The sequence below is a fragment of the Phyllostomus discolor genome, chromosome 8 (assembly GCF_004126475.2).
Source record: "Phyllostomus discolor isolate MPI-MPIP mPhyDis1 chromosome 8, mPhyDis1.pri.v3, whole genome shotgun sequence".
Lineage (NCBI taxonomy): Eukaryota > Metazoa > Chordata > Mammalia > Chiroptera > Phyllostomidae > Phyllostomus > Phyllostomus discolor.
This window is the reverse complement of record NC_040910.2, coordinates 91,302,922-91,329,434: the sequence shown is the minus strand read 5'-3', so window position 1 is coordinate 91,329,434 and position 26,513 is coordinate 91,302,922. Positions and strand designations below refer to the sequence as shown.

General features: G+C 37.4%; 1 protein-coding gene and 1 pseudogene across 6 annotated transcripts in view; one reads left to right on the top strand and one right to left on the bottom strand.

Annotated features, from left to right (window-relative positions):
• KANSL1 (KAT8 regulatory NSL complex subunit 1) overlaps nt 1–26,513 on the bottom strand; it is a 150,586-nt gene that overhangs the window by 66,822 nt on the left and 57,251 nt on the right. The window lies entirely within an intron of this gene.
• Nucleotides 872–972, top strand: LOC114504353 (annotated as a pseudogene).

Genomic DNA, 26,513 nt, shown 5'->3' with positions numbered 1-26,513 from the left:
AATTAAAGAGTAGCTATTATCTCTCTATAAAATACATTTTTCATTTTCGCCGATAACTTTATTGATTTGGATATTTTGAGTAGGTTGGCTACATTCCACAATAATGTTGACAGTTCTCAATTAATGTCTCTTTTTGATTGCTATCAACTTCAACTGGTCTACCACACTGTGGAAAACTGTCCAGTGAGAAATCACCAGCACAAAACTGGGCAAACCACTTTTGACACATTCAGTCACAGAACCTTTGCATTTCAGTTGTTTTTATCTTTCTTGAGGTAATAAAGCATAATGTGCTGAAAATGCTGTGTATTTTCTTCAAACTTCAATATTAAAAGAGCTACCTCAAAATCCACTAATTTTGTAAGTTTTTAAAAATGTACGCTGATATGACAGCTGTCACAATACAATCTAACAAAATTGTTTCAAATGAAGTTAAAGACAACTAAACGCTACTAGAGCCATCTTACAGAAAAAACCAAATGAACTTTTTGACCAACCCAATCTTTGATCCAGCTTACTCACCTGAGCAAGAGACTGACAGGGATCACATCTTACAACTGAAAGCTTCTCAGAAACATCACAACTTAGACTGAGAGGAAAACAACCCTCCTCTCTTCACCATTCTCCAACTCCCCAGCCCCGGGCTCCTTAAATGAGTGGAAGAGTAGAAAAGAACAATGTACAGTACTGACAGGGAGGAGGAAGGAGTGGTGAGGATGCCAGCTTATTTTCATGGATTTTATTCCATGAAATCTTGTTTCTGGCAATCTCCAGCACAATCAAGAAACCTTTGCATTTAATCCAATAGATTAGCTGTATATTAATAGAATTTCTATAAAGAAACATTTAAAGACAAACTTTAAAAAACACAGTACTCACTGCAGCACATATACTAAAACTGGAATGATACAGAGGTCAGTATGGCTCCTGTGCAAGGATGACATGCAAATTCATGAAGCATTCTGAATTTTTTAAGAAACTAATGAAAATAAAATATAGCTTGTTGTAAAGAGTATGGTGTTTGGAGTCAGTAAACATTAAAGTCCAAATTGTAGCCCTGCCACTTAATTACTACTATCACTTAACCAGGTATTGAAAGATCAAAGAACAAAATTTCTTATCAACGCTCAACCTTTAGGAGTAATGTTCCAACTTTAGCATAAGAAATACCAGAGAGTTGAAATGAGTCCTAGGGATCTGCATGAATAAGAAGCCTCTTAGATAGCTCTTATGCAAGAAGATCGATCATAGTTTCAGAAATATTGCTTAGAGCTACTGAGGTTTAGAAACAAAAGATGTATCTTCAAGAAAATGAAGTCTCATCAAGATCAACTTATCAGTTCATAAAATATAAATGAAAGAATTTCTGGTCCAAGCAAGATGGTGTAGACTCTTCCCTCCTAGCCCATACCAGTGGAACACAACTATAAATCCTAGAAATATTCTAAGAGGCAATCAAATAAAAACTCTGAAAGGTAGAAAGAGGAAGGTGAACTGGTTGGAGACCTCAGGATTAGAACAACATAGTGACAGAGCATCTTCAAAAAATCCCCTTCAAAAGAAAGTAACCCAGGCCTGGCATTTCCTGAGACTTTCAACCTAACAGAGAGCAGCCCAGGGAGGCTCATCACTCCCCTGGATGGCATAAAACAGTACCGCCCACAATACCCAAGCAAGCCCTGAAGCAACAGCAAAGGAGGTGGGTCAAGGAAGGGGTCAACTAACAATTAAGAAATAAGAGACCAAGGATAACGTTCTAAAACTCCATTTCTCTCTTGCCTTTTCACAAATACTCATTTTATCTATTCTCTTTCTTCCGATTATCTCTAAAATCCAAGTTATATCTCCTATTTTCCTCCTGACTCATTCCACTTAGTCACTGCTCTCACTTGCATGTCAGGCTAGCTATTGACCATAGTCCTTTACTTAGTATTCCCAAGGCAGACATCCTCACTTTCTTCAGGTCTTTTCCTCAAATCACTTCAGTGAGGCCTTCCCTTGACTACCCTATCTTAAAAATGCAAGCCTTCACCCTTCCCTACACACACACACACACACACACACACACACACACACACACTCATATTTCTCTCTCCCTTCCTCCTGACCCCTCCTTCTGGATTTATGATTAGAAGTTACATGCAAAATACTTTATCTCACTGTCTATTTCTCCCACTAGAACCCTCTCTTACGAGAGCAGCAGGGACTTCTGTCTGTTATTACATTTCTGGTGTCTTTAACAATGTCTGGCTTCTGGTAAGTGCTGAAATATTTGTTGAATGGGAGGGAGGACAACAGGAAAGGAAAGTGGAAAGGAGGACAGAAGTAATAACTATGATCCTAACTTTTTCTGGCAATAGATAAAAACCAAAGTAATCCTACAGTGAAGCTAACCCCTTTCTTATTTTGTGCCAACTGATCTCATAAACCACTCTGGCCCCTCTTGCCCAAATGGGACACATAAAACTACACTCCACAGTCTTAGTCCAAACCTCCACTGACCAGAGAAAATAAAGCTGTATTACAAAGTGAAAACTGCCAGCAAGGTACTTCATCTGTATTCACCAACCACACACAACTTGACTTGATGCTTACTGAGGGTACTATGACATAAAATTCTCACAACCCCTCAATTCCCATGCTTAAAAAAAAAAATAGGAGAGGGAGGAATGGAGGGAGAGGGAGAGGGAGAGGGAGAGGCAGAGGCAGAGGCAGAGGCAGAGGGAGAGGCAGAGGCAGAGGCAGAGGGAGAGGCAGAGGCAGAGGCAGAGGCAGAGGGACATCGATTTGTTGTTCTACTTTTTTTATGCATTCATTGGTTGATTCTCTAAGTGCCTTAACCAGGGACTGAAGCCATAACCTTGGTGTATCCAGATGACTCTCTAACCAGTTGAGCAATCATGTCCAGGGCTCAATTCCCCCACTTTCAAACCATTTTCTAACAGTTAGAATCTTGAATTATATGATATATATAAATATTCTATTTCAAAGTTTTCCTGGTGACTTTTGAACATTCCTTTATACAAACCTGTAAGTTATTTTGTCAGGTTCTTCTTTACCAAATAGTATGTAATTCTGCTTCCCACCTTACCTCACCTCTTTAAAAAAAAAAACCGTAAGAAATAATTTTTAATGACCTAGTCAGCCCAGAGATCAAACTAGCTGACAGTACAACCTAGCTTTCTTCATGAAGGCACAAAGACAGTTTCGCTGTCCTAACAATTGGGCAACACCAGTAAGCAGCGATACAATGTTAAATACAATGCCCAGCATTACAATAACTGCTCAGGTAAAGAGTAGCTACCACTGCCCTTACTAACTTCTGACTACCATACCTGGCTGAACTAACTCAGACACAACAAGGTACTCCATGCTCTTCCATCTAATGACAAACATTTGTTTTGGTAAATGTGTATTCCTTAAACACACCTGAGAAACAGGAACCTGAGACCAATTACCTTTTATTCTGAATCGAGTTAAAACATGTCAACATGGTATATACAGACAGGCCATACTGGAATTTTTAGTAGGCAAAGGCCAGTGATGCTGCTGACATACTACAATGCGTAGGCAAGTCCCCACAACAAAACGTCAATAGAACTGAGGATGAGAAACCCTGCTTTACGTGAGTTGTTGATTACTATAAAATCTTACATTTCTCAAGTCAACTCCTCCTTTTGGTACCCCATGGCCCCAACATTTTTGCAGGCTTTCTGGCTAAGAAGCCACCAAAGTCTTAAGGTTCTTTCATAATGAGGTGAACGGCAACAAAGAAGTTCAAGCTGTGACCCAACATTTGGGGGGAGAGGGAAGAATACAACAGAAAATATCAAAGTATGTAATATGTAGAGTATATATGTAGTAAAGGTAACTTTTTGGTTGGCATATGCAACCCAGTGGTTCTTCAGATTCAACTGCAAGTACAAGAAGTCACACAAACTGTCTATCTTACTGTAATGATGTTTAAAACAAGACTTGAATGGCACTGTTCAGTTCTCTCATCTACAAAGTTAGTGAGTTGCACTAAAAAAACTACAAGGCTCTTTAGTTACAAGAGGTGATGAACAACTGCCCTGGCATTGGTAGTTCAGTTGGTTAGAACACAGTCCCAATAGTCCAAGGTTGTGGGTTTGATTTCTGATCAGGGTACATACAAGAATCAAACAATGAATGCACAAATAAATGCAACAATAAATCACTGTCTCTCAAATCAATAAATAAAAATATGATGAACCTATAATCATCAGCATGAAGTATATTCTGTATGTACAGCTGTAATTTTTACTGGGGTAGGAAGACTAGATAGATACCTACATGATCAAATTCACTCCAAAAACTTCAATAAAATTCTTTCCCTTAGTTACTAGACTCATATAGACTAGGACCTTGACATGCCAAGTCTAAATCTAAATCGTCCTCCTAAACATGCCAAAAACTTTTAGAACCAAAAGAAACATTAATGATTTCCTCCAAGCATCTCAATTTTTAAGCGATCAAAATGGGACCAAAATGGGACCCAAAAAGTAAATCACTTTCTCAGACTTTAAATCAATTCACAGTCAGGCTCTTAAAGCAAACATTAGTCAAAGCTCTCAGGAGAGCATGGCATGCAAACATCAGCTAAAAGTTAACATTCAAATTTTTAAAATTACTATGCCTGCTTTAAATAATTGGCACAGCTTAACTATGACTCAAATGTCTTTAAAATTTAACCATTTTACTGACTCAGATGTAAGACTGGTTGATCAGTACTACCATGTTTGACATTTTCCTAAGATATAAAATTAAGCCTAATGCTTTATTCTTAGAAATAAGTATGAAACATATAAATAATGGAAAACATACACAGATCAGCCAATGGCAACATCTACAATGAACTAGTAAGGAGTTCCACCATTAAAGGTCCCAATCTATTCCACAGTTATATAGCCCTTAAGTTTCTCCACTTGCAGAATTGGTCACTAGGATTCTTCCAGCCTCAAAATTCCACCTATCTTTGTTCCTAAGTGTAACATTATAAACAAGAAACTGTATTATTTTACTCACAGTTTAAGGCATATTCCTGCAAACAAGGTGCCTACTAATTAATAATGAACTAAAACAACTGGTGTGTCAAAGTATGCAGGCTCTGTCTCTCTAGTTAGCTTTTATAGCCAAGAAATTCCTAAACTACAAAGTATGTACTTACCAATTTGTTAATAAGAGCCCTGGACTCAGAATTAGCTTAGAAACAAACCCTAAGCAACTCAACATTTAAGACTAGACCATCTACCCGAATGAGACAGGTTAAGTATTTAAATAATCTTACTCTTTCTTAAATACTTTAAAGAGGAAAGAAGGCTACATATTTCCTAACTTGCTGAACTAACCCTAGAAAAATATTATCCCAATGTTCTTAAACAGACTATTACCAAGTTCCCCCCATGAGTTCTACATTTTGATATAGTTTATAACAATCTGTCCCCAGACAGATTAGTTATGACCACATGTTAACATTACAATCTTGTAAGCAAGGGAAAAAGTCTCTAATATACTAATCAATGGTAATTCTTGACTGAAATGTTTTTAAAGGAAAAGGGAATGGCAAATCATTTTTAAACTGGGTAACGAAAGCAGGGCCTGGTTAAGTCATTACTCTGGACAGTCAACTGAGTGAATAGGTAACTAACTTTCAAAAAATAAGTCTTAATCGGCATCATTAGACAATTATTTCAGCATTTAACAGTAATGTTAATTTCTTCACAGGTCATAAATTACATCACAAAGAAAGATTCAGACCAGATAAAGTTTAAAACAATTTTATTTAACAGTATCTCTTTTTGAGTTAGGCACCCTCTAAAGACCTGTCCAGGTAAAGGTCTCTCACTGGAATTCCATGCTGAAGATCACAGTTTTTCTCTTACAATACTTAGCTATTTTTATAACTAAGGCAAGCAGAATTATTTTAGAAACAAAAGATTACAACAGACGTTTCATTCTCCCCTACTGCAGAAGAGGAAATAGTACAAAGCCACAGAGAACAGCAACAGTTTTATATCAAACCCTCCCCCCCTTCAACTGCCACCAATTATACAGCTCCTAAAAGCTAAAGAGAAATCCTAGGGGAAAAATGCACGTTCTAGAGATAAAGATAATGTTAAAGGTGTATGACATGATGGTATATATAGCTTTTCAGATAGCTCTATGTGATTTCAAACTAAAGACAAAAACTTCACTGTGACATTATGAAAAGAGAAAGTTTATTAGTAGGACACTCCTACTCCCCCACAAAAAGTGAGTTTAAACAATCCAAGCAGCTCTAGGGAAGCCAACAGGTAACAACCTTTGGGGAAGGGCAGAAATACTAAGACAATCACAAAACATGTACACACAGTTTTTAATCCCCCCCCCCCCCCCCCGAGACTGCTAGGATCGTCACAGAAGGTGATAAATGCTTAAGCCACTCACAGACACCAGGCAAACGCCACAGAACCACAACAGTGTGCACTAATCCCCAGGGTAGTAGACCAAGGTGATGGAGCAGAGAAGGAAAGGAGTCTGCAGGACTGAAAAATACGATAGAAAGTTTGGTACACTTCCCATTTCTGATCCGTCTTAGAACTCACATTACTAATTATTAATTACAGAATCATAAAAGAAAAGAAAGAACCCCAGGAACCAAGGCTCTTTTAGATAAGACAATTACCGGCCAAGACTTATAGCAGACTGAGAGCTAGACCCAACTTCCAACTAAAACTTTCTACTACACGAAAACTAAATATTTAGTAATTAAGATTTTGTTAGAAATAGCCAGGTTACAAATATTCATCAAGGAAAGGCTGATAAAGTTGAACAACCTAGTAAACTATTAGAATCTTTTCTCATAAGACACAAAACATAATCATTAACAGCCCTCCAACAAATTCTCTAATAGAACTCAAAATTTTTTCTAGCAGCAAGTAAAAGTTCTATTATATTTCTCTTTCACAGCTTGGTACTGGGGAATTATTTTATACAGAACAAAAGTAAGCCTGTAGAGTCTAAGAGTGCTTGAAAATATTTTTTTTAGTGGTAAAATAATCTCAGTGACCAACAGTAATGCTGTAATAATGTTTCAAATTTTTTAAAGTATAAACTGGTGCATCCAACTTTGAAAAACAATTGTGTTATGGTGATTTTAAAAGATGGCTGCAAGCCCTGACCAGAGCAGCTCAGTTAGCTGGGCACTGTCTTATAAGGTGAGTCCCCAGTCTGGGAACATGTGAGGGGCAACACATCCATACCCATATCCATATCCATGTCTCTGTCTCTGTCTCTTTCTCCCCACCCCTTCCCCTTTCTCTAAAAGTACATAAACATAATCTTTTTAAAAATAATACAAAAAACATGGCTGCAAATTCTCTGAAACTCCTCCCATCGAGAGGTGGTGTTCTCTGTCTCTTCCCCTTGAATCTGAGAGGGCCTGTGACTGCTTGAGTCAATAGAATATGGTGGAAGTGATACTAGGTAACTTCTCTGATCAGTTTATAAATGAACAGGCAGGTTCCATCTTTTTTTTGCTAAATACGAAGTCTGATAGCCCTGAGGCTGTCATGCTGAAGAGACCAAGTAAGTATGGGCACATTTTGCCAAGGGTATCCAATCCAGCTGAGCAAAATCCTCTATGAATCCCCAACAACATGCCACACATGTAAGGGAAGAAGTCATCTTGGAAGAGATCCTCTAGTCCCAATTGTTTTGGTGCCACTCTTTGCATCTTCCCTAGCTGAGGCCCTAGTCATCCTGAAACAGAGATAAGCCATTCCAACTACATTCTGAATTCTAACCTACACAATCTATGAGAATAATAAAAGAAACTTTGTCTTATACCATTCTGTTTAAGGTGGCTTGTTAAGCAACAATATATAGTAGAAATAGTCATTATATCAATACAATAAAGTTGAAATTTGCATACTTTACCACCCAGCAATTCTACTCATGGATATAGACCCCCAAAACCTTTTAGCACACATGTAACTAGGAGGCATGTTCAAGAATGTTCAGAGAGGTGGCTGGTGTGGCTCAGCTGGAGCATTGTTTTGTATACCAAAGGGTCATGGGTTCAATTCCTGATCAGGGCACATACCTAGGTTATGGGTTTCATCCCCAGTCAGGGCACAAAAGGCAACCAATCAATGGTTCTGCTCTCTCTTCCCACCCAACTGCCCCCCCCACGTTGTTTTGTTTCCCATAGCACTTAACATATATTTGTTTATTGCCTCTGCTCCTCCAATAGCATAAGTTCCAAGAGAGCAGGAACTCTTATTTGTGTTATTAATGTATCCCCACAAACTTAAGTCTTTTCATATGCAGGAAGCATTCGACAAATGTACGTTGAATGAATACTGGTGATGATGGAGGGGAGTTTTCCATCCACAATGGTTCATAAACAGCAAACATGTGCACGCCTAGGAAGTCAGCCAAATATCTTTCCTTAGGGTTATTGGTTTATAGATTCAATCTAATTCCAATTAAACTCCCAGTGGAATTTTTTAAGGGAATTTGACAAAAACAAACAGATTTGACTACACAAATTTAAAACTTCTATAATTCAAGAAATATACAAATTAGACGGCAAATAAAAAGCTAGGTCCCTGGCTGATGTGGCTCAGTAGATGGAAGTGTGTTGGCCTTTGAACTGACAGGTTGTGGTTCAATTCCCAGCCAGGGCACATGAACGGGTTGCAGGCCAGGTTCCCAGGAGGGAGTGCGAGAGGTGACCAATCAATCTCTCTCTCGAACATCAATGTTTCTCTGCTTCTTCCTCCCTCCCTTCCCTTCTAAAAATAATTTTTAAAAATTTTTTAAAAAGCTAAGTATTGCCATGGCTGGCATAGCTCAGTGGATTGAGCGCGGGCTGGGAACCAAAGTGTCCCAGGTTCGATTCCCAGCCAGGGTATATTCCTGGGTTGCAGGCCATAACCCCCAGCAGCCGCACATTGATATCTCTATCTCTCTCTCTCTCTCTCTCTCTCTCTCTCTTTCTCTCTCTCTCTCTCTCCCCCCCTTCCCTCCCTAAAAATAAATAAAATCTTAAAAAAAAAAAAAAGCTAAGTATTGATTTGCATCTACAAATCAATTCAAAAACATACAAATGATTGTATTTATTTATATAAATAATATAAAAGGCCAATAAATACAAAGCAAGGGTTAAAATGAACTACATTAATAAATTAAAGCAATAAAAAAATTACAGGATGACTTTTTGCCTATCAAACTGAAGGAGTCTCAAAATTTTATCTAATATCTGCTAAGTTTGAGGGGAAAATTGCTGACCAAACAGCAGTTCTATTCTGGAGAACATTAACAGGATTTATTCCCCCCCAAAACTTAAAACCGTCCTTATCCCATGACCAAAAAAAATATTTCCATATCTAGAAATTTAACCTGAGATAATAGTCTGTGATAGGAAGCAAGTTTTAATCACAACGTCTTTTAAACTCCTATAGAAGAGATCACAAACTCAGGTTGCATTCCGAAAGTTGTTCATTGAATTTTCTTTGGATTCTTTGGACTCCAGAAAGGTATCAACATTTTTTCAATGTCTTGCCAGCACTTTAAAATCTATTACATACAAAGACAAGATCTGCCAATGCTGGGCAAGTCTCTCAATAACTATTAGCAGCTGATCCCTTCAGATGTGTGGCATATGACCCGCAGTTCAAAATCATCCTCATCCTGAAAGAGCCTGCTTCATTTATATTATATGCCTGATATCCTGGACTTTCTAAACACTTATTTTTGGGCCTCACTGCCCCCCCTTAGTTTCAGATTCAGTATGTCTGAGGTAGGATTTTAGAATTTACATTTCTAACAAGTTTTTAGGAGATACTAATGATGCTGGTCCAGAGACCACACTGAGAACGTTAGACCAGCAATTTTCAACTGGTGTGACCCTGAAACTTTTAAAACATACCAATACCTGACTATTTAGTCAGAGGCACTGACCTCTTTTCCTTCACACTGTCAAATAAAAAAGGGACAGCAAACAATACAGCAATAACCATCTGATATGAATCAAAATTATGCCTATTTCCTTTCCTTATTTCTGATGGAGGAGAGGAAGGGATGAAAGGGAAAAATCAAGGAGAAACAATGTTCATCCTAAAAAAAGTATCATTTCTAAATGTAAGGCTACAAGCTCTAAAACCACAACATTCAAACATCAAATGTCTCATGAAACCATTAAGTTTAAAAAGAATCTTAAAGTATACCTTGAACTTAAGCAATGTTATATGCCAATTGTATTTCAATTAAAGCTGGAGGAGGGGGAGAGGAATACTTAGTTGAGGCTTAACAAAATCAGAACACTAAAGCAAGTTTCACTCTAGGGTTGGGGTGAGCTACAAGGTGTCCAAACAGAACAGTTTTAGATAATTGCTGCAAACCTCCTATTAGAAATTAAAGAACTCCAAGGTGTTTAGTAGCAGGATTTTTTAGCCTGAATGAAAGCAGCATAATTTTCTAAAGTATATTCAGATAAGCCACTCAGTTCCACAGAATGTAATAGTCTACCACTATGATTTCGAGGAACTGCATCTGACTAGTCCTATACCAATGGTTAATTTTAAAGGTAATTTAACAGGTGTATATCTTATACAGATAAAATCTGAGAGAAGGAAGAAAGAGCAGAGGTGAAACTAAACAACTAGATTTGAATCTCTGCTCTGATGCTTACCTGAGACCCTGGGCAAAAAAAACCCCACCTCTCCCAGCCTCAGTGTCTTCTTCTACAAGAAACTACCAACCTCAAAGAGTTGTCATGGTGACTTAATGAGATCTGTGTTTAATGACCCAAGCACAAAGAATACAGGCAACTAACTCTAAGAACATTAACACCCTCCTTTTTCTTTTTATCAAAGATTTTATTTATTTATTTTTAGACAGAGGGGATGGGAGGGAGAAAGAGAGGGAGAGAAACATCAGTGTGTGGTTGTCTCTGGTGCACCCCCTACTGGGGACCTGGCCCTCGACCCAGGCCTGTGCCTAAAGTGGGAATCAAACCATCCACCCTTCAGTTCACAGGCCAGCACTCAACTCACTGAGCCACATCAGCCAGGGCAGAAATTTTAAAATCCATTCTAACGTTGGGATATTAAGAAAAATGACAAATAATCAAGCAAAGACATTTTCTAGGTATAAAATGACTATTAAAATGACCCTTTGGTTCAAAGGCCAGTGCTCAACCCACTAAGCCACACCAGCCAGGTCCCACCCTCCTCTTTCTTATCCTATCATCTAATGTGTAAGTGTAAACTGGGTAATGGGATTACCAGTAATTTATGGTTTTGCCTTCTGTGTTTTAAAATGTTTTAATAAATTAATTTATAATAAAATATTTTGGAAAAAAATATTTTAAAAAATTGTATTAGGAAAAAAGACAAAGCCAAAATGATCTACTGTTTTATTTAACGTTTTTCTTGCCTCCACAACATGCAGACACATAATTAACTCTCTTTAAGTTATATCTCTCATCACAAAAAGCAACTTTCAGTTAGAGACAAGCTATATATCCTCAATATTGCCACTGTTTTTCTACTCCCAACAAACTGTCCCCAAGCTGAAAATCACTTATCTAAAAGAAACACATTTTATATTAAAAAAACCTTGAATTCTTGGAGCAGTGCTATTTCTCAATTGTAGAAGGAAGCACAGACATTCCACTATAACAGCGTAACACTGTGTGACTTTGTATAAGATAGACAAAATAAAACACATTAATTAGTCTCTGCCCTTAAGATATAGCTTTCAAAACAGATGATATTCAATGCACCCTTAATTCAACCTCCACACAGAAAAGGAAGACTGAAAATTCAGAACCTCCTAGCTATAATCCCTTGAAGGAATCATAAAGACCAAGCCCAATAGAGATCCTAGAAATGTGTAATGACCTTGCAAAGCAAAAAAAGAAGCTGATAACCAACTGAACAAAAGATCAGTGAAATATTTTTATGCCGGTTGTCACATATGGTTCTGCTATTTCTTATACATGTCATTTACTATTAAAACCCACTTACTAAGCTGCAATATATTGGCCATGTCCAAAACAAGAAAAATTATGGTAAGAATTCTATGAAGAGACACAATGCTATGAAGAATGCTTAAGGAAAGAATTCAGAAATAACTGCACAACTAAACAAAATGGAAAGAGGCCTACTCAGAGCATCTAATTTGCATGAAAATGTCGGAAACAAGTCTGAATTTGGGAGTTTGGGGGGAAGAAACAATTTGATATGCTAATACAAAAGAAAGAAAAATACAGGCCTTGCCCTGATCTGTGTGGCTTAAATTGGTTGGGCATCATCCCTGAAAGCAAAAGGTTGCTGGTTCAATTCCTGGTCAGGGCACATGACAGGATTACAGTTTCAGTCCCCAGTGGGAGTGCATACAAGAGGCAACCCGGTCGATGTTTCTCTCCCTCTCTTTCTCCCTCCCTTACCCTCTCTCTCTAAAAATAAAATCTAAAAAACTAAAATAAAATTTTTTGACACAGAACCAAAGACCATGGAACCAAAGACCAAATCTGAGAAAAACGTATCATACACTGGCAATGTTGGTTTTTAAAAATTAATGGACTATTTAGAGTAGTTTTAGGAATACAGAAAAACTGAGCAGAAAGTACACAGTTCCTACACAACCCTCCCCTACCAGTTTCCACTAGAATTAACATTTGTTATAATTGATGAGCCAATCATTTTGGATTTTGACAAATGTATAACACAACATGTATCTACCATCACCACTATTACATTTTCAATATGCAATACCAAATTCAAAGTGAGTGATGTTCCAGCATCTTTTAACATCAACTGAACTCTCTCTCCCGTTCTTCACCTACTTTCCCCACACTCTCCCATCTTAGTAAAAAACCTTCCTTCTATTGTCTGTGACCAAAAATTCTTTCACAACCTACACATCTAGCCCATCAACAAATCCTACCTACTTTGCTTTCAAAATACACCCAGAATCACACATTACTTCTCACAAACTCTACTACCACCAGCCTAAGCCAAGCTACGATCCTGCCTCACTAGGGTATTACAACAGCCCCCAGTTTATCTTGTTTTCCTGCTTCTGTCCATAGCAGTGTTTCATTCAAACTAAGTCAGATCATGTCACTCCTCCGCTCAAAGGTGACACAAACTTTTCACCTCAGAATAAAACCTACAATCCTTATAAATAATCTACTAGCTTCCATATGACCTATTATCTCCACCTACTCACACTCCAGCCTTCCTTTACCCCTCTGACTTTACCTCCCACAGTATTTCCTTGACCCTGCTGAAGTTACACTGGCCTCTTCTCTGTTTCTGTCTGGGGTTTTTGCGCTTGCTGTCACCACCCCCTCCCCTGTACAGCCCAAAATGTCTTCCCCACAGATCACAGTACCTGACTACCCTATTTAATCTCGCATCCCCTCTTCTCTGCATTCCTTATTCCTCGTCTGCTTTATTTTTTTCTCCACAGTATGCATCATCATTTAACATAATATATATTCCACTTATTTACTGCCCCAATCTCCAACTAGAAAATAAGGGCAGGAATCTTGATAGATTCTGTTCTCTGCAGCAACTACAATGTACCTGACTTTCAACAATAAGTAAAAGGTGATGAAGGTGATCTAACTGTATTATTGGTAGGGAATTAAAAACAGAATATAGCTGTAAGCACCTACAGTCTGAACAAAGCCCCAATTGTCAACAATTCAGTGACTCATTCTAGAAACACAATAGTTTCTTTATGCTTTTAAAGACTTGAAATTCCTCTATTAGAAAAAATGTCCTCCTCTGAGAGGCTGGACTTCTGCCCTCGTGGGACTTCTCCTCTATTTTCCAGTCCCATACCATAGCCACTAAGCATACCAGACAGGAAGGGTTTCATGGGTAAGAAACACAAACATATTTAGGATGCTATCATAAAGACAAAGATGAATTTAGCTGTAAATGCTTAAAGATAAACAAGTCTTCTTGTAAAATATTTAACATTTTTTAAAATAGGTGATTGTCTATCAACTACAAGAATGGTTAGAAACAGTGAATTAATCCATCTTGATCAAGCAATTTATACTCATTAAGCATCAAACTTTAATGTGAATAAAAATAATTATTTAGAATATCTCGAGTTCCAGATCCCAAATACATCTCATCTGCCCATACAGAGATACCCAAGGGGTTGTGGGAGGGTAAGAGTGGAAACAGCAGAGCCAAACAATACCATACACATCTGGTTACTCTCTTTATTCTCTGCAAGATAGCTCCATTCAGTGGAAACCTCTTCTAAAATGAGAATAAGGAAACCCTGCTCATTAATAAAATCAACTCTTATATAAGCATGCCCTGGCTAGGAACAGATGAGTTAAAGAGCAATGTAATTGAACCAACAATTTCAATCTGTCAGACCAATTTGTGTGGTTGTGTTCAGTAATATCGGGTTTTACCATCACTAATGTCCATTTAATTTCAGTTCCCAGGCTTTAAAATCTAAAAGGACAGAAAGAGATGAGTATGCCACATGACAGTATTAGTAACAGTAAAAATAGCTGTCACTTTTGGAAACCTGAAGGGCCTGAAACTTGACATATATAGTTTTCTAACTTTAATAACAACCTAATTAAATAAGTAAATATTATATTCTAAGGCTATTCAGATTGAGCAATTCTGGCAAAGTCACACAGCTGATCAATGCCAGTAGGAATTCAAACTCAGGTCTGACTCAAAAGTCTCCATTCTAAGATATCCCTCAGTAAAGCTGTGTTTAAAAAGAAATCTGCATTCTTTCCACCAGACCACATTGTTTTTCTTTTTCTTCTTCTTCCAATTCACGGGACACACACACACACACACACACACACACACACACACACGGATTGATTGATTGACTGATTTATTTGTTGTTCCACCTATTTATGCATTCATTGTTTTTCTTGTATGTGCCCTGACCAGGGATCTAACCCTCAATGAACAATGGCCTATCTGAACAATGCTCTAAACAACTGAGCTACCCAGCCAGGCTAGACCACACTGCTTTTCTTAATCAAAACTGAAATTTTTACAATTGATATGCTGGGTTCTGGACAAACATTAAGGAACCCAGTCAACATTAAGAAAAATTTAGCTAAATAAATTAAAGAAAAAGAAGTTTAAAACCTGAAAATAGGTACCTACTAAGAACTATAATAACGTCTTCAACCTCAAATTAAATATTCTAGGCCCCAGTTTTCCACAGTCCTTTTCTCTAAGACATACCCTAAAAGTAAACTACATAAATAACCTGGATATTTATCTCCTTTGGCAACTGGTAAAAAGTAATGTGAAAATATTTCTGGCTATTTTACTCAACAAAAATTGCAAACCAATATGGAATCTTTGTTTCAAAAATTGGTTATGGTCATCACTCAACGTCTAAGCAATATATCCAACTGGATTATTGTGCTAATAAAGGAGAAGAGAGAAAAGCCCCAGGATGTATAATTGGCTCTCAGACTCACAGACTGGGTCTAATCACAAGCTTGTCAACATACAACAACCATATTTAACAAAACATCTTTTACAGAACACCAGCACTTTCCCCATAAGAGAGTTCAAAGGGTTATTTTCATTACTCAGTCACACTAAGGATAAAAAGGCCAATCATGACTCGGAGCAATCAGATTTTCTGAAAAGGCAATCAATTCTGTGTTTTCAGAATCTTTCTTTGTATGAATCAAATTAAGAGAAAAAAGAAAATACAAAATGAGCTGTAAAATCTATACTCATCATCCTCAAAATGGCATGAAATAAGAAAAAGTAAAATGTTCATGACTGAACATACCACCTCTCTCTGTAAATTCTCTATGTAAGGCATTTCCCAAGCCAGTTATTAGCTGAAATAACCAGTAAGACTTAAGAGCTAACTTCACAGAACTCTTATTTTTGTGTGCATATAAAAATGTTATTTTCTGATGTTTAAGTTATTTTACTACAGCTGATGGTCAAGAACCTCTTTAAAAAGCAGCAGAGACCTAGCAGGATGAAGAATCAAACCAAGCTGACAGGACATCAGCAGAAAATCTCTCCAAGTAAAAGGACTAGTAAGTGTATAGACAGGAATGCCCTTGGTTTGCAAAGTAAGATGACCGGTATGGTTGGAGCACAGTGAGCCAAGCGGAAACTAGTAAGATGGTACAAAGGCAGAAAGAACCTGGTTTCTTGTAGGACCTTGTAGCCCACAATTAGGAGTTTGACTTTTTAGTTTAAGCATGACACAGAAAACCTTTGGAGAAATTAGAATAGGGACATGATGTGCTAACATTTACATTTTAAAACTCACTCTGGTTGTGTGAACACACTACAGGTGCTCAACTACAAAAGCAGGGAAACAATTAGGAGGTTAGCAATAGTATTTTGTTGCTGAGGTTAACCAGGCAAAATAAAAGTAACAGCTTGGACTAGATAACAGCATTTGAAATGGGGAGTGGGTATTTATTTATTTTCAGACTGTAATTTGAATGTGGAGCCAAAGATTTGCCAATGGAACAGAATGTGGAGATGAAAGAAAAATCCACGAGAATATATCAGGCCATTACGTAAGCAGGGGCCGCCTTTGCCTTATTCAGGTCCTTGTACACAGGAACAATGCACCATGTGCTAGTTGAATAAATTAATGAATGGCCTCTTGTGTGTCTCAAAAATTAAAATTTTAGCATTTACTTTCACCAGCAAATACTTGTCAGTTGTCAAGCAGGAAAATTAAGCATCTTAGGAACACAGGGAAATTAACAAATTCCCAAATAAAAGAAACCGGAGACCTATGTTTCACTGAACTTGCAAACTCACTTCAAAGTGCCACCTATATGGAAATAAAGCATATACACTAAAAAAAAAAAAATGGCTCATTTAGGGAAATAAGCCATAGTAGCTGAGCAGCAGTGGGTTTTGTGCATGTGTGTGTTGTAAGACTGGATTACTTAAATTGACAGACTTGCTTCACAGAATAGAGCTAGAGGTCCCTGGAACTCTGTGATATCAGGAATCTGATAAATTAGTCATAAATCAAATTACTGAATGTTCTTAATAACAAGAGAAACTAAGTTTAGCAAGCAAAGTATGTTAAAGGGAAGACTGGAAATTATTTTTAAACTAACTCAAAGCCATAGGACTAAATTTCTATGCTTTTAAATAAAATTCAGATTTGATATTCTTGACTTTGTCTGTAGGAGCTACAGAGAATTGGGGGTGGAGGGGTTTCCCCCAAGAAATTTACTGGAGTCTAAAAACAACTTAGGGCAGGTATACCTCAAAGCTAGCTGGTCATACATTAGAGTTATCTGGGAAGGTTTTAAAAACATGAATGTTGGAGACCCACCCCAGATCAATTAAATCAAAATTTAATTGGGGGTATGGCCTGAAATTTTTCCTTAAATGCTTCCCAGGTGATTCCATTTAGCAGCCTAGGTTCCAGGTCACCAACCTCCAGCAATAAAGATTAAAGTAGAGGATTTAAGAAAAAAAACTTTAAAGAAACTTGCCCTGGCCGGGTGGTTCAGTCAGTTGAAGCACTGTCCTGTACACCAAAAAGGCTGCAGGTTCCATTCAGGTCAGGGCACATGCCTAGGTTCTGGTTTGACCCCTGGTCAGGGCACATTTGAGAGGCAACCAATCAATGTGTGTTTCTCCCTCTCTCTCTCCCTCTCTCTCTCTCTCTCTCTCTCTCTCTCTCTCTCTCTCTCTCTCTCACACACACACACACACACACACACACACTAAAAATACCCTCATACTCAAAGTGAGGATTAAAAAAAAATGAAACATCATTTTCTGAGTCAACAACGTGAAACCTTGTTAACATGTGGCTTGATAGTGGCATTTTGGAAAAGGGATAAAAGGACTTGGCTTGAAATGGTAAAAGGCACTGTTTTCATACATACTGAAATAGCTCAGGTATGGACAGAACAGATTATAAAAAAAAAAAAAAAAAAAAAAAGCCCTGGTTAACCCCGCCCAAATTCTTATCAGGACTTGCATTTTTTAAATTGTAACATTATTGCAGCAAGAAAACTGGAGTTAATTTAAGATGTCTTCTTCCCATAATGCCACCTTAAATCAGTAACAGGAGTTACTGCTGTATAGCTGAATGTCCCTAGCCAAAGAAATCTTTCCTAGAAAACAGAATGTAAAACCCCAACTTGCCCTTCCCTACCACTCATTAACAGCTAACTCTGCAGTCTATAAAATTCATCATAGCATTATAGGAGTACAGTAAAATTCTCAGTCCTCAGCTGCAAAATAAACACATTTCTTGAAGAAATTCTACATAGAGCACAAAAGTACAGCAAAACTTCAGCAAACTGACACATCTTCCCATCTTCTTGAACACATGAAGACTGCCACAGTATCTTAATTATACTATAAAACCCTTGGTCCCAATTTTAAATCACAAGTTGATCTTTACCTCATTATAGATGTTCAGGCTACCACTAGTTTTATTTTAAATGTCAGAAAAATGACCAAATTCCCACCTATGATAAAAATGGTAAAAAGAGACATAAAAAAGAAGAGAAATTCAGTCTGTTTTCATACTGTTTTACACCCTTCTGTAATGAATTAACTGACTGTTCATACTGACAGGTGGACAGAAATACAAATAAAATATAGGAAGCATTTTAACACAGTATTAGGCTAAAAGAATCTATACAATTTCCCTTATATACCAGTTTCTGGAAATCTACAATCAGAATATAGTATCTTTCATTTCAGATTCATCTTTAAAGTTCAGCTAACCAATTAAATATTTTTCTCATAAAATTATTCAGGGTTATCTTATTTTAATTGTGTAAAAGAAGCAAAGTGGTAAGAAAGCTGAACACCATGATGATGATGTAAACATTCAAAATTAACTAGTCACCCTATGCATTAACCCCGACTGCCTAACAGATACCTGCCAAAATGATTACAATAGCAATCCATCATCATCTTCATCATATGAATCATTACAATGCAAACAGCATTCTGCTGAGCACTATACAATAATCAAAAGACAGGGTCCATATCTCAAGAAGCTGATAAAATTGACTGAGGAGATAAAACTGATATGCAAGATAGTAAGAAACACACAAAATGAAGCCTTAAATCAGGCAGTAGAGGCTAAGCTTTGAGTAGCAGTTCCCAGACCAGAATCTCAAAGATAGCAACAATAACACCAACAAAAAAATGTGTTGGGTAAGCCAAATAATTAAGAAGTAAAACTGTGTATGGTAGTTTTTGTCTATGGGTGCAGACCAGGGCAGTCTTGTCTTTGTCATTTACTAGTTCCATGAACTCCCACAACATACCTAACCCTTTAAAAGAGGATTATCTACCAATCACCATGAGAACCAAACAATGTAATACATATAAAACACTTTGCACAATGCCTGGTACACGGTTTCAAATACTGGCTATTACTAACATTACTGTTAGGCAGCAGTAAAATTCTAATGCTGGCAGGATTATCTGATTATCAAGTCTAGTGGTTCTCAACGTCTGGCTCCCAGACCAGCAGCTCCAGCAACACCTGGGAACATTTTAGAAACCCACATTCTAAGGCTCCACTCAAGACACACCAAATCATAAACAGAATTTTGGGCCCACCAATGTGTTGTAACACCTCTCTAAGTGATTCTGATTTAACACTAAAGATGGTCAACCACTGCTCTAGTAAAAGCTCCTAATTTTATACATTAAGATACAGAAATCTAGAAAGATTTAGTGACTTGCCCAAAATAACAACGAAGACCACTCGTTTAGGGTCCATTACATGCCAGATACTATGCTGGCCACTTTACATTTATTGTCTCAGGTCTTCATAACGACTCAGCCAGGCCCCCCATCAGACAGAAGAAAAACAGATTCAGAGGAATAAAGTAATTTGTCAAAGGTTGTTCAATGATTAAGTGGTGAAGCCAATATTTAAACCCAAGTATGTGATTTCCCTGATCCTTTCTTGAACTATGACTGGTGTGAGAGCAGTACTGAAGCACTCAAGACTTCATCGTTCAAGGACACTAGTCTTCTCACTCTAACACACAACTTTTAGTTGCAATAATTTTATTATGAAATATACCAGAGATTACCACTATTTTAAGCAACTCTCATAACAGAAGTAATAATTTGTCTTTCACTCCAAATAGCAAGAGAACAACAAAGACATGCTACAAAAATAAATTATGAGACAGGATGAAGCAGAAGTCAGGGCATGGAGAAATGGATATAGCATAGATAATTTTGCAGCGTAAGAAAAGCTTGAGTATAAAAAAAAAGATTTGCTATTCAATCTTCCTGTTCTCCCTATTCCCCAAGAGTCTAGTACTTTTTACAGTGAGCTATCAACTCACTAAAGTGGGTAGATTTATAAAAGCCCCAAAATAGCAAGCTATTTTTATTCTAACATAATTGTTAGAAAATTTTTAATTTCAAGTAAACATATCAAGTAACTCTCTTCATCTTTCAATCCCAAATTTATTTAACCAAGCTGAACAATACTCTTTCTTCTGCACACTCCAGTACCAGTGGTAAAAAGGAACCAGAAAAAAAGAAAAAGAAAATTTATTATTTAATTTCTACCTTCTCTATTATCTTCATTCATACAATACATATGGTATAGCAACCCTGGGTTAGGCCATGGGCTAAAGAGTAAGTACCACATTACAGCTTATACTGTAGTGGGTAAGAAACAAAAAACAGTAAAACTAATAAATAACTAACATATATTAATGGAAAAGGTGGTCAGAAAGGCAGCAGTAACATATTTAAAGTGGCGTCATGAGGAAGACATTAAGTAAGAGCTGAGGAAAAGATGTTAGAGGAAACAGTAAATCCAGGAGCTCTAACCTCAGAAAAATTTTGATTACTTTAAGGAAAGGAGGCCAGAGCATCACAGGGCAAAAAACAGTAATGGAAGAGGCTGGGGAAAAAAAAACCCATGAATAACAGCATGAGGTCTGTCCAGAATGTACCCAGCCATGTAATATGAAAAGAGATTTTTATTGAATATACACAAGATAGAAGAAACACTGTACATAGGTCCACGACACCTCAGTCCCCTTCAAAGTTGGCACCTCGGGACCTCACACAGTTCTCCCAACTGTCAACAGCTGCCTCATCATATTTTCCTGAATCTCATTGATGGTCCAAAATCTCCTCCCTGTCAAAGGTGATTTTAGTTTTGGGAAAAGCCAGAAGTTGCAGGGCACCGGGGCTGAGTCACCTAGGTGATCTGATGTTTCGCCAAAAAAAACTCTGCATGAGACATACATGATGCATGAGGTGGGCACGTTGTAATGATGAAGCTGCCAATCACCAGCTGTCTATAGCTGTGGCCTTCTGAGTCATCTGAATAGTTTCCATGGAAGAATGTTCAAGCTTAACGCACAATTTGATGCAGATTCATTGCTCTGCTCACTCAAGGGCACCTACCACTCCCACTGACTAGTACAGTGAAGCTGTCACTGTTCACACATGCACATTGCAGTCCACTCTCCTGGCTGCCAAGTTACATCAATGTTGAGCAAACCATTCTTGTTACATTAACAATAGTTGGAATTCTTCCAGGCAGACTTTGTATAAGGCCTTAAATTCAAGAAATTTAGGTTTTATTCTAAAAGCAATAGGAAACTCATGAAAGGTTTTTTTTAAGCAAGGAATTAACATTAAGTTTAAAATGACCACTTTGACTTAGGAAGAAAAAGTAAATACAAGGAAACCAGTTAGATTACTGCAGTGGTTCAAAAAGATATAATGATGATGGCTATTGATATGAAGAAGTCAAGAGATCAGGATATATTTTAGAGACAGAACCAGAAAGTCTTATAGAAATCAGAAGCAGGAATGATCAAACAGGAATCAAGGTCCTTACGGAAAGAGGGTGGAGCTCTTATGAATAGTATTAGTGCCTTTATGAGACCTCAGGGGACTCTCTTCCTATTTCCCATAATGAGAGGTATGAAGTACATAACCAGGATAGAACTTACACAGAAGCTGATCGTGATGGCCTCCTGATATCCAATGCACAGCCTCGAGCACTGTGAGAAATAAATTTCTGTTGTTTATAAGCCACCCAGCCCATGGTCTTTTGTTAAAGCAGTCTGAACTAAGACAAAGGTGGCTTCCTAGACTTTATCACACACTATAATAGGGCAGAGGATGGGAGGGAATAAGAAGGTGGAGTTGGGGGGGTGGGGGGTGGTAAAAAGTGGAATAAATTGGAGTTTAGCAAGGGGAATCAAGAACTCCATTTCAAACATATTAAATTTGAAATACCTACAAGACAGACAATTGGATATGAGTATAAACTTCAGGAAGGAGACATGATGAACTGAAGATATAAATTTGGAATTACTGGTGTATGGACAATACCTAAAAGACAGGCCTAAAGATCGCCTAGGTAGAGTATAAAGAATGGGAGAGGAGTTGTCTGAGAACTAAACCCTGAAGTACTGTAACATTTAACAGGTAGACAGAGAAAAGGAGACCAGAAATCTGTATAGAGAAGGCGGGGGTGGGGAGGGGGGGGGAGAATGTGCCATATTCTGGTAATTGATTATAGCTGATATCTCCTTTATAGTTCTGGGTCTACTCAATCCTCTTCTGAAAGTCAAATATCTAGTTGGACTTAATTTCTACTCTTTTGACCCATCTATAGTCTCTATTTCATTCCTTCACATCATTTTCAACAAACAGGAATACTTTTTAAAAAGAACAAAATGAGACTTTTATCTTTTAGAAACAGATTCTGAAAAATTTATAGATGAAAAGTATGTTGTATAGACTTGTCTTTAGAATAATTGAAGTGTATGCATGTACATGTATGTGTGTCATGGTAGTGGTGTTTTGGAGTGTCTAGATAATACCAGAACAGCTATGAGTTGATGCCCACTGTGGCTGGGTGATACACATACGGGGTTCACCGCACTCTCCTCTCTATTTGTATGTAATCTTGAATTTTCTACAATAAAACATAAAGGGAAAAAGGAGGGTTGACAAACACCAGCACAAGAGTCACCTCTAGATTTTATACAGAGTAATGAGAAATACAACCATGTATTTACAGGGTTGATCCAGAAATTCTAGAATTTGAAAGACACCATTAGACTTTAAGGGTGAAAGATTTTCCCTAAACTCTATATTGTTATTTTAAAAAGTCTTACAGATGCTTACAGAAAGGAAAATACTAAGAAAGCCGTAAGAAAAAAACACATTTACAGTCTTTATTCAAAAATAAAATCCTTGTGTAAGTGGACCCACACTGTTCAAACCCGTGTTGTTTAAGGGTCAACTGTACTTACGTATCTGACTTTGCATCCTCAGAGTTTAACTATAGCATGTTATCCTCAGAGCCCCCCACCAAAAAAAAAATCTTACAATATAGGAGACATTCAATATTTATTGGGGAAAAAAAGTGAACTTACCCCCCTAGGTGCAAACAGTTATCATAAAAGTTTTCAGTGTGCACTTAAAGAATTTGACAATGTGGTTCTCATCTTCCTGTTTTGAAAACTGTTTCACAAGAATGAGTCATCCTTCAGTGGAAAAATCCAGATTGTAAAGGTGGCTAAAGTATGTTACAATCAGCTCCCCAGCCTCCCTAGCTACTCTCGAACTTGAACAGTGGCTAACCGCAGCTAAAGGTAGTGAAGTGATCTGCCCTAGGTAGAGCAAGCTATCCAGGAATGGAATTCTCATTTCCTGACTCTGGACTTGAGTTCAGGAGAACACTGCTCCCATGCTGTAAAGAAAGTATTGGTCTTCAGCCTTGGCTGGCGTAGCTCAGTGGACTGAGCTCGGGCTGCGAACCAGGCATCGCAGGTTCGATTCCCAGTCAGGGCACATGCCTAGGTTGCAGGCCATGACCCCCAGCAACCACACATTCATGTCTCTGTCTCTCTCTCTCTTTCTCCCTCCCTTCCCTCTCTAAAAATAAATAAATAAAATCTTAAAAAAAAAAAAAAAAAAAAAAAAACGTATTGGTCTTCAATACGCTAAATCAAGAGCAAACCTAGCTGTCTATATATGTTTGTCTAAAGATTCAAATATCTTTAAAAATACAAATACAAAGTCAAATACAAAGATGAGGTAGTATTTTTCACCTGATCCAAAGGCCTCACCTGACAGCAAGAAATGGAGTCAAAGGATCATCATAGTAACCCACCAATACACAAGACTAGAACTCATGAAATACAGAATTACAAGACTCACACAAATCCTACCTCTGCCCAGGAATCCTTGATAAAGTTCATTACACCTATTCACATTCGACTGCCCCCAGTGAGTTAAAATCAATCCTAAAGGCACCAGGCACAGCATGACCATCAAAAGTTTCTAATTTGCCACGAAGCCTTAACTTGAATAGAAACTAGTGTCAATGCAGTAAATGGGAAAGCAGAAAGAAGCAAAACCAGAAGTCTTCCTTTACTGCTCTATCCCCAACCCTAGAGCAATACCTGAGACATCATAACAATGTATTCTCATCCCGGCTAGGTGACTCAAATTGACTGGAATATTGTCCCATGCACAAACCAATCTCTGGTTCAATCTCCCGTCATCCCCATTCTGAGTGCCTACAGGAGGTAGCCGATCAGTGCTCTCTCTCTCTCACTTCCCCTTTCTCTAATCACTGTGATGGTCTCATGGGTGTGTGTGTATTGTTACAGAAAGTAACAAAGTTGTTACAGATATTTGAAAAATTTTAAAAGCATAAAGAAAATACAACCTATACAACCATCAAAAATTTTTAAAACAAGAATGTTTTCATTTTATAATTATATTCATTTCCATTTTAAAACATGACAGGGAATAAATAGTATTTTCAATTAATGATGCTGGGACAACATGAAAAAGAATGAATTTGGACCCCCTACCTCACACCATATATAAAATTAATTCAAAGGCGTAAATGTAAGAGCTAAAACTATAAAACTCCTAGAGGGAATCATAGGAGTGAATTCTAACACACACACATACACAATGATAAAACGGACTATACCAAAAATTTAAAAACTTTTGTGAAGCATCATAGGTATACAATTGAATATACTAATGGAATCAACAACATTAGTTCTAGAGAAATGTAAATCAGACCACAATGAGATACCACTTCACTCCCAATAACATAACTTAAAAGACAGATAAGGTGGAAACAATCCAAAGTCCATGAATGGATGAATAAACAAAATGTAGTACAACCAAACAATGCAATAGTATGTGACCATAAAAAGGAATGAAGTAGTCACATGTGCTAAACCATGTATAAACCTTGAAAATACTGTGCTAAATGAAAAAAAGACACTAAAGGCTATATATTGTATGACTCCATTTACATGATATGTCCAGCATAGGCAAATCCAGACAGAAATATTAGTGGTTGTGAGCAACTACAGGGAAGAAGGGGCTAAGGGAAATGACTGCTTATAAATATAGGGTTTCTTTTTGAAATAATGAAGATGTTCCAGAATTAAGACAGTGATGACAGCTGCACAACTCTGTGAATATACTAAAAACACACTGAGTTATATACTGTTAAAAAAATGGATGTTATATGAATTATATAACATTTTTTAAATATTTACTGATTCTGCAACATCACACCAAATGTGAGTTGGTACCTGACAACTTATAAAATGCTTTAACACCGAAATCTTTCAGTTTATAAGAAGGAAGGATTCCACAGACATTTAAAATAATTGAAAATGTAGCATGTTTTGTCTGACCTACTTTCCCCCTCAATTTTTATTTATGGTAAAATACACGTAAAATTTACCATCTGAACTATTTTTTAGTGTACAGTTCAGTGGTGTCAAGTACATCCACACTGTTGTGCAACCATTACCACCATCCATCTTTCAGAATTCTTTTTATATTGCAAAACTGAAACTCTATACCCATTACCCAACAGTAATTGCTGATTCCACTCTCCACTCCCGGACAAACACCATGCTATTTTCTGTATCCAAGAATTTACTCCTTGTACCTCACATAAGTGAAATTATACCACACTTATCTTTTTGTGATTGGCTCATTTCACTTAGCAAACTGTCCTCAAGGTTTAGTCACATTGTAGCATGTGTCAGAGCTGTCTCCTTTCTAAGTCTGAATAACATTCCCCTTTATGTCTATGCTACATTTTATCCGTTCACCTTGAAGGACACTTGAGTTTCTTCCACTGACTTAATTTTTATGTGATCAATATTTGTATTAGATCAATTTATTAGGAAAGAGATTGCGCTACTATTTACACAACTCTGTGAATACACTAAAAGCCAATGCACTGTACACTTCATATGAAAATAATATGTTAGTTCCTTACCCACATTAATCAGTGTGAAATATTTCCATTGCTGAAACACTGGAAATATCCGCTATGCACTTTCCCTAGTGAGTACAGCAGGCCCAAATACCAGTATTTCATTCAATGCTGGTTTGTTATAACACCGATTGGGGGAAAAAATTATTTCCACCAGGAGCCACTGTCCGTGTGGAGTTGGC